Genomic DNA, 9,916 nt, shown 5'->3' on the forward strand with positions numbered 1-9,916 from the left:
AAGGGGGGGGGCGATTTCAATGAGCCAGGAAATGTAATGCATCTGGCCCAGCAGCTTTGATGGGAGTCTATCAACTCCAATATTAATGTGAGGATTTGCGTGGCCATTCATGTGTCGTGCTCTCCGGCTGAGAGAGAACACAGTTGTTCTATTACATGGGTTAGCACTTCTATAGAGATCACCTGAGACCTACTGGACATTTTCCCTCCATATCCTCTCCCACATTGTCACTGCTGTGCTGAGTGAAGTGGAGTCAAACAAATAACACCTACAATATGTAGATGAGACAAGCCTGGAAATGACCAATATACCATTTGTTATTTGATTCACTTAAGAGATTTCATGATGTCATCAAGAGGCAAATTATAGAGCTCTTTCACAGCCTGTGAATAGGAGAGACTGATTTGTAGACATGGTAACAGCACCCATGTTGATTTTACAGAAAATATGAGGATATTTTCTGCTTCATAACGGTACAATTTAAAGAAGCACGCACAGCTCATTTATATGTAAAATGTCAAATATAAGAAAGAGAAAATATGTGTAATGTTGTCTCTTTGTTGATAAATGTTACCCTTCTTTCAATTTCCGAGTTGATCATGATCATCAGTGCATGGATTTTATTTTTGTTTCGCTTGCAGTTTAATAGTTCAACACTGTAGGACACTCTAATACACTTATTTGTTTACTTGCCAAGCATTAGATGAGAAGATTGATTCCATATTTGTAAAGTGAATATGTTGGTGGACACAGAATCTGGTCAGCTTAGTTCACAAAGACTGGAAATAGGGGGCTAATGGCTAACCTGGCTCTCTCCAAAGACCTCTAAATCTCACGTCATTCTTACACTTCAGTTTTTGTGCGGCGTAAAGGACATATTTGTACATTTTGCTATTGCTGCATAGCCAACATTAGCATAAACAGCTGTTTACTTAACAGTCTAGAAGAAACGTTCCGCATCAAACTTAATTCCTTTACTCTGCAAGAGCTGTCTCCAGAGGTGGAGAGCAACACCAATGTTAATTTTTATTTGGCTTCCATTTCTATCACTTCTTCGAAATTAGCATGCTAAACCGGTAGCCCCAGCACATTCCAGCCCGTCTTGTCATTTTCCAATACCAACTCACTATAGCCTCCAATCTGCCCTGAAGATGTAATGCTGCTCAGAGGGCATATTGTAACCTCTTGCATTATAAACACAAGGATGGGTGAAAGCTACAATCACCACCACCCACTCCCAGCGAGAAATCATGTTCAGTGGCAGGGAAAATGTTTAAAATAGCCCCTTTTAAAAGAAACGAGATGTTAAATGTTCTAGTGAGCTTTGGAGGTTTTTACCTTTGAAGAGAGCCAGACTAGCAGTTTCCACCAATTTCCAGTCTTTATGCTAACCTAAGTGACCTTGCAGTCACAATCCCCTCATGTAGCTCTCAGCAAGAAAGCCAATAGGCATATCTCCCAAAATGTTGAACAATTCATTTAGGTTTAAAAGATCTATCAGTAATGCATCCAGGGTCAATAGCAATCCAAAGTCACTGCTCAAAGATTAACCTGTACTTAATCTCCACACTGAAATGGGAGTTGGGATAAACCAAGCATTCAAACATTGATGGCAGCAGTCTGAAAATTCAGAGGTGCAAATGTCAGGGCGTTTAGGTGTAGTGAAGAGCATGCAGAGGTTGAAGCTCCTCGAACACGGAGCAGCGCAGCACACCAGCGATGGGAAATGCAGGACATCTTGCCAGGGTTATGACTTCAAACATGTAACAGCCTGAGCAGCTCCAAGCCAAGGGAACAGATTGCTAAAATTACAGCAAGCCTCACACACCAGTCCCCTTGACACACGCAACGGTCTATTGGAGTGGACTTAGGGTAGTGGCATGTTGCTCTGGAGCACTGGGGGCCCACACATCCCACTGCCAATCTGTATTCTGTTTGAACCCACAGACATCTCCTTTTAGCCCTGCTTTCGTTTCAAATTCTGTTCAGACTGGGTGTTTTTGGCTGCCAACACAGGTGATTGGCACCTTCTCTCTGAATTTATAACAAAATCAATTCTCTAACAGCATCCCTGAGCACATCAATCTAAGAGAGATGCTTGCTACCCCCTCATTTTCAGTTTCACAGGCAGAGTGGTTATAGATGAATCCCTCAGTATACTTACCCGTATCGGCTCTGAGTGCCGTTGCAGAGCACTGCTTTAATTGGCAGCGTCAAGTGATGCACAACATGTTAGGAGCCAGCAGCATTGGGAATCACCTTGTTAATTGAGGGCCGCATTTGAGAGATTGACTAATTGATCAAGGCCTTTACAGAGGTAGATAATTCATGGCAGCAACGCCGCAGGGGGAGGAGCCTTGTCAGTGATGATTCATGTGTCTCTTGGAGGAGAGTTGGTCTCCATGGTCTCTTTTGTTCAGTAGGCTCAGTATGAAGGGGACTGTATCATCAGCACCTCCACCCAACCATTCACTTCACCCTCTAAATCAGAATTAAAAAGGTGAGGCTGGTGTTGATAGGTTGCCACAAATGATACAGTGTTGTATGTCTGTATACTTCCCCAGATGGCTGCTGCACCCCCCAAACACCATCAAGATACAGGGAAGATGTATGGTTGTGTTGTAATGAAAGCATGAAGGGAACCCAAGTCACAGAGGAAATGTCTCCATCACACAGGTAGAGAGGTAATCATGCCCCAGTGTACTGTACTCTGGGAAAAAAATGAAATATGTGGCAACAATGCAAAGCTTATAAATTGAAGGTGAGGCTGAAATACCTCTGATCAGATCTGTGAACTGAGGTGGTACACTGTGTTGTGGTGTAAATACTATCTGAGGTTTATTTCTTCCTGTCAAAATATTCATGCAGGATGTGTAAGTGGTATATGGACAGGATGGTGAGCAGCACCAATGTAGGGTAATGTAGGGGAAATGTCGCTGCGGTGGGGGTAATAGAAGCTCATGTTTTAGTTTTTAGGGCAGATGGATGAGGTAAAAAAGATAAATGGAGAAAATAGATGTGAGCATTCAAAAATGGATTAAAGAAAAAGATAAAGCAATGCAATGCAAACATACAGTGTCTATATGCAGGTGTGTAAGGAGTGATGGAATAAAAATTGAATGTAATAGGTCACTTTATGAACACAAAGCTGGTGGTTACATACAGTATATGCATATATAGAAAATATACGGTATAATGTGCTTAGATTTATATTTGATGTCGATTTTGTAAAGAGAGATATAATGACCCACACTGTTGCACAGGGTTTCATCATTATAACAGCTACAACCTCTATAGTTTATTTTGAGCCAATCCCACATACACCCTCTTAAATACTCACCAGTGGACCAAACATGTATTAGTCCACCCCAAATAGTCCCCAACGAATGCACTACTTACTCCTGTTTTGACTGTGATCTGTGTTTGGTAGATTCTTCTCATTTAATAGTTGGAGAAGTCTGTGTGTAACACAGCCCAATATGTATATAAACATAAAATATAATGGCTATTCTAGATTCACTTTTTGGTTTGATGAATGACTGGAAAGAAAGTCAAATATATGTTTTAGGTATACTTATTTTTAAGTAAAAATAATTCTATGTTCTGAAAAGTTTTGAAGCAATGTTATTTTGTGTTATAGCTCAATCTATGTTGTTTAATGACCCAAGGTACGTGGGTATGTTTGGCATAACGTTCATGCATTAATTATAGGATTTATTGTTCATTGGGATAGGATAAGATTCGTTATTCATATACCTAATAACTAAATCAATCCTGTTCATTCATCAGATGTTTTGTTTAAGTTAGAAGAAAAAATCAAATCTGGCTATGGTAAGAAGAAACCTGGTATGTTTTTTTTTTTATCATTTGTTTTGTTTGTCAGTTTTGAGAGTTTCTGCATCATTCTTCTTTTTCCTTATGAACGACTTCTGTTTTTATTTTCTCCCAGAACGGAACTCATCACTTCCAGCTCAACTTGAGGAGGCCTGGAGGATCTCTATATTTCATTTTGAGAGACCATCTCAAGGGAGCTGAAATTAAAAAAAGAAAAAAAAAAAAACTTTGCATAGTGGTAAGTTGATCCCTAATAGTAACTTGGTACTTGGTGCATGCATTATTCTTTTTATTTTGGGATATGCTTATTTTGGAGGTGCAAGTATGAATGCAGCGTCTTCAGAAAGTAATCAGACCCCTTCACTTTTTTGCAAACTTTATTGTGTTGTACTTTTCACTTTAAAGGAGTAGAACTGTCATTATTACTCAATAAAGTGAGAATATCAAATTAAAAACTGAAATCTCTCATTTACAAAAGTATTCAGAGCCTCTGGTGTGTTGAGGTAGGTCCTGTTGGATTTGATCATCCCTGAGATGTGTCTAGAATTGACTGCCACTATGTGTACAGTGCAAGTCTGAAGTGTGAAAGTGCACATATATATATATATGTTTGTTTGTTAGTTGGTGGGTGAGGTGGGGGGTTGTTTGTTTTATGTGTTCGGATGGTGTGTTGCGTGTGTCTGTGATGCATCCACATTTTGATTATACAGTCACATTTAATAGACCGTGATAATGCCAGTGACTGAGATGATGATGATGATGATGATGATTATAGTGGCCACACATGTTAATGTATCATGTCTGAATAATTACAAAATTACCTTTGATGGTGGCAAAATACAGTGTAGCTCTGTTGCATATCCTTGTTGTTCAAGTTAGTATCTTTGCAAACTATTTGCTTGATTTGGACAATGAGCGACTGCAATGAAAAAAATGACTTAAAGTGAACAGCTTGAATTGTTTTGATGATTTCACACAGGCTACTCTCAGCTACAATACTGAATCCCAGTATGTCTATGTTTTACTTAGCATTAGCATCGAGATTAAAGGGCCATTTCAGGGAGAGATTTGAGTTTGAGACTCCCCAGTCTAACCGAGCTAAAATACAAAATATTGAGGCTTGCCAAGTTTGCCTGGAGTCAGTGAACTGCCAAATCTCTCACATCGTACAAGCAAAGGCTTCATCTCAGTGTTTCAACAGCTGAAAATGTGGCAACTGGAAATGTTTTCTGTGGCCAGACAGAGAATCAAAGGGTCTTCCCACTCACAATTTAACTATTTGCATGGATTAAGTCCATTATTGATTACTGCAGAACTGCTAAATCCTCCTTGTGAATCATGCTGATAGAAGTTATCCTACCAGGGGGGAGGAGGGGGGAGCATGTTAACTTCTTATATTGTTATTTAACTTATCAATGTCAAAAATACAATCAAGTTAACATAAAACAAACGTTAAGGCCCACAGGCAAGGCAGGACAAACCTACCCCCAAGGCAAATCTTCTCTGAACTAGACAGAGGAAGCTAATGAACTGGTTGGGTTTTGATTTCAAAGTAAATATAAGAAGCTTAGGGAGGACAGCAGTCCTTCAGCCAGTTCAGCTGTGTGTCCTAAGTGCAGTTCTACACGTTTTATTAACTCTGCTTTCAACACATTTCTAAGAGAATACATTATATGGAAGAATGTGGAGAATTAAACTCTGTCATAAACATTTAATTAAAGGTGCTCATGGTTTTTCATTCTCATGAGGAGTGAACACGGTACATTATTTCTTCAGTGACTTTTCTTCAGTGACTAGCATAATAAAAAATGAAAGTTGAGGATGCCTGAATAATCTGTAATTTTTTGAAGGACCAGTGCTACAGCCATTTCAAACAAGACTGCAGTTTCCAAGGTTACCAGCTTTGTTTTGTTTTTTGTTTTTTTTGTCTTTTTGGTTTTGTTTTATTTTTTTTTTCAATAGCAGGACTTGGGAATATATCACAATTTGTTTTTGATGAAGAGCAAAAGGGAGAAGAAAAATGTGTAATAGGGAACCTGTTAAAGTTTGCTGTGGTGGGTGAGAAAAATTCATAAAAGCAAGAAATCTGGCAACATTGTCCACAATTTGTCTGCTCCTTGTTGAATTGTCCTTTAATAAAGACAATAAAAGTGGTGAGCCTCACACATTCATTAGATGAATATGTATTGCCAGTAATGGACAGTGAAAAAGAGAGGTGATGATTTATTTTGTTTTATTTTATTTTAATGTAGTTTGAAGAATCCTTGCTGTAAATTTCAGAATAAAAGCTGGATGATTCAACTCATTTAAACATATTAAAGATTTATTCAAAGTGGTAAAAGTGCCAAAATGTGAACACAGAACTTGGATGATGGATCAGCACCCATTTGACAGCTGGATGTGATAAGAGCCCTTGGGCATGTTCACAGAGTGTGTGTCTGTGTATTTGTTCAGCGGAGAGGCAGGTGGTTGAAGGACTGAGTTATTCTACTCTGCTTTATTTATGTTTTGGCTTCTTTTAACCTCTCTAAAAATGTGAAACAAAATGCAGACATGTTGTAAGGAAAGAAATGTGCAATTTGAAGGGGCTTTGGAATGATTATATTTTTTATAAAAAAAACAATGGAAAAATATGAAGACTTTCCATCCATATGGAGCATCATGCAGAGCTGAAGAGAGAGCCCAGTGAAAGGAAAGCTAACTGTTCACAGAGTGCAGAGTGGAAATCATCAATCAGCTCCTCAGGTTTCCTAGATCAATACCGTGTGATGACACACTGACATCGCTCTGCATACGTCCGTCCAATACTGTTGGGACAAAATAAATAAATAAATGAAATAAATAAATAAAAAAGACTCTGCTTCTGAATCTGCCACGAAACATCTTCCTCTCTCCCTCCTTATTCAAAGAGGCAGTTGTTTCTTGACAGAAACAGCAGCAGGTCACAGGTGCCATGAAAATTAACCATCTTCCTCCTTGCACTGCAAACAAGTGCCAACATTTACCCTCCCATATACTGACATGTAGCCCTGTGGATGCATTCACCCGGAGCATTAGATTTCTAACTTTGGACACAAATGAAGAATAGGCTCTTTGGTTACAAGTGGAGGTGACTGCTGACCCAGTTTGAAGCTGGTAACATGTGCCAAGGTCAGATACCCACCGCTTTTATTTGTTCACAAACCGCCAAAAGGCATTCTTGACTCAGGTGTGCACACCGTTGTGTGGTTTTCGTGCGTGTTCGTTTTCAACTCTGGATGTCATCCTGGTCTTCCGCTGCCTTTGTGAGCCTGCATGTGCCATCAAAAAGAAAAGGGAATTTTTTTTTTTTTTTTTTTTTTTGTACCTGTAATAGGTTCAAAAACATCAATGTTACATCTCTTTTAAAAAATGAAATCTCTTTATTTAATCCTTCAACTTTAAATCGAACAAATATGGTGACAGGACAAAGAGAAACAAGCTCTAGATGCATTTTGTTGTTTCCTTAAACTCATTGTGAGAAATTTCAGCTCTTTCAGTGAAGAGTTTTCCAGTGGCCATTTTCTGTTTACAGCTCAAGAACACATATTTATTTACCTGAAGAAGAAAATCATTGTTCTGTATTTTGAAAAGTACGGAAAACACCACATTTTTGTGATTCTTTTTTTAGTGTTCATATAGCTAAGGCTTTTCTGTGTCTTGACAGAGGTTTTGAAGTCTCAATCTCTGTTTTACAGACTTTCCCTGTAATACTGTGGATGTCATTCATGAATCTGACCTGATGAAAAAGCCTTTGGAGTCAAAACACTGTCAGCAAAGAAAGCATGACATACCTGACTATCTCTTGTTTCCTCTTTGCATACTAAATTATTAAGCTGTGATGTGATGGGGGAGGACTTTGCTGCCACAATACTGCTCTCTGCTGGTAAATTAACTTCTTATGTGAGTCTGACCTTTGCACAGTTTCAGGACAAAGGTGGCGAGAATGAGCGATCAGGTTTGCATTAGTTAAAGGAAAAGAATGAGTAGCAGAAAATTCAATTGCAAAAAAAATAGCAAAATAAATAAAAACCACAGGTAAATCCAAATCCATGGATGACAGTGCACTGTTAGCATAGTATCAAAAATGTATATACTGTATATTTGCATATGTATGAAGAGAGTTTAATCATTCATAATCAATCATTAATTTTTTTTTTTTCCTGCAGTGAATGCTCTGCAGAGATTTAGAAATGTTCTGTCTTCTCCTCAAGCAGCTTTATGAAACAGATCCTCCACCTTGTGGCTTGCAGATTCTCAGACTGTGTGAGAGAGAGGGAGGGGGGGGGGTTGCAGCTTTTGGTAATGGTTCACAGGAGGCACCCCCGGCTGCGGGGTGCTCCCAAACATTTGGAGTAATATCACTTTGTTCGGATCCTTTCGGTCGTATGTATGAGCTCCAAACTCACACCTTGTCAGGAGCTAAGAATTTCCTGCAGAGCCCCTGGAGCTGACCACCCACCTCTTTTTAGCCTTGTTAAAGAACCAAAGGGAAATCATATTTTAAGATGGATACCCTCTCTCTTCATCTGCACTATGCTTATTACTGCATCCAAGAAAGATCAAAGCTACCTAAACTACCCTAAGAGCTTGCAGCCCCCTGAAGATTCTTCACAGTACTAGAATAACGAGGTGAAGACTGCCTTCACTTTTATCTTCGCCTTGCTTAGCAAGTGAGTCATATTTGTCAGAAGTGAGTCTTTTTGGCCAGAAGTGCCATACTCCTCTGATAAATGCACTGAGGGAGAGCTGAAAACAGGGGATTACTCAAACAGGCAAACACATTCAATGCCATTATTACTTTTTTCCCATTGCCTACTAAAGGGTGAAACAGCGAATCCAGATATTGATTCATGTATCAGCATTACCCAAAGCTTGCATCAATAATCAAATGTGACCAGTATCAAGTGGAGAGTGAGGCAGCAGACTAACCTGGGGACCCTCTCCCTCTCTGTCTACCCTGAAACAGCTGTTTGAGCTCTAATTAAAGGGAAGTAGCAGGTGTCACCTGAGCCCCAACTGCAGGGGCACACCTGGTTGCATTAATTTGATCCAAAGTGGTTTTGACGGACTGCCTGCACTCTGGCGTCCCACATTAAGCCACTGGAACTGAGCACCTGCTTGGAGCGAACAGGCGTTAACACCACTCCGTGGAGGTACGCCAAGCTGACGTAGCCCATGTCTCTACTTCTTCCTCTTCGCCCCTCGACCCAGGGGATGGCTCCATCAATCCCTGCCTCTGACTTACCAGCAACATCTGTAAGTGAGCATGTGCTGCGACGCTGACCTGTAGTCACACCGAGCTGAGGGCTGTGGCTGTGCCCCAGATAATTGTCTGTGGAAACCTCCCCGAGGCTGTAAAGGCAGCTTGTTTCTGGTCTCCTGATGATTTCACAGGACATTTAACTTTACACCTCTCATTTGTTACCTCTTCAGGGTATTTCCAAATATCCATTACCAGGTTGCCGAGGAATGTAGCAACCTTTAACCTCCACTAGCTTTTATGTATGCATAAATTACCTTGGGGATAAATGTGACACTGCATTTGGGGGTATTGACATGATGCGCGTTTGTGTGCAAGCAAACAGATGACCTTCAAAACTGAGTAGTGGCAAAAAAAAAAAAAAAATGCCCAGAGTTTGGAATTACATATGCGATATTGTGTCATCTCTCTGACACTTCAATTGCCTAATGAAATTTACATCCCACAAGAACGGAGCTACAGCGGTATGAATGGGTCCTGCCTTGGGTCATGCTGCACTCTCTGTCGCAACAGTTTCTTTGTGCCACGACAATACATTAATTTCATGAGTCAACAGGCTATGACTGGCAGTTTGTGTCGAGCTAAACAGTGTTTAATTGGATTCTGATCCATGGCAACACCACCGGAGGCTTGTTTCCCTCTTTTATTTCAGCAGCACCTGGAGCGTAATGGTGGTGATTACATCCTTCCTGTGGTGTCCCGATGGTTCAGCCCTCGCAGGCCTTCTGGGAATACGCTGCAGACAGTCACGGTCCGCGATGCCCTGCTGCCCTGTTCGGCTGCTGGCAAACCCTGAGCTGC

General features: G+C 40.3%; 1 long non-coding RNA gene across 1 annotated transcript; it reads right to left on the reverse strand.

Annotated features, from left to right (window-relative positions):
• Positions 1–6,393: 6,393 nt before the first annotated feature.
• LOC130185896 (uncharacterized) lies at positions 6,394–9,916 on the reverse strand. Its single transcript, XR_008830212.1, has 3 exons — positions 9,774–9,916; positions 6,998–7,124; positions 6,394–6,641 (listed from the first exon to the last, which is right to left on the reverse strand). It is a non-coding gene; the product is annotated as an uncharacterized LOC130185896 (long non-coding RNA).

This window comes from Seriola aureovittata, chromosome 17 (assembly GCF_021018895.1).
Source record: "Seriola aureovittata isolate HTS-2021-v1 ecotype China chromosome 17, ASM2101889v1, whole genome shotgun sequence".
NCBI lineage: Eukaryota > Metazoa > Chordata > Actinopteri > Carangiformes > Carangidae > Seriola > Seriola aureovittata.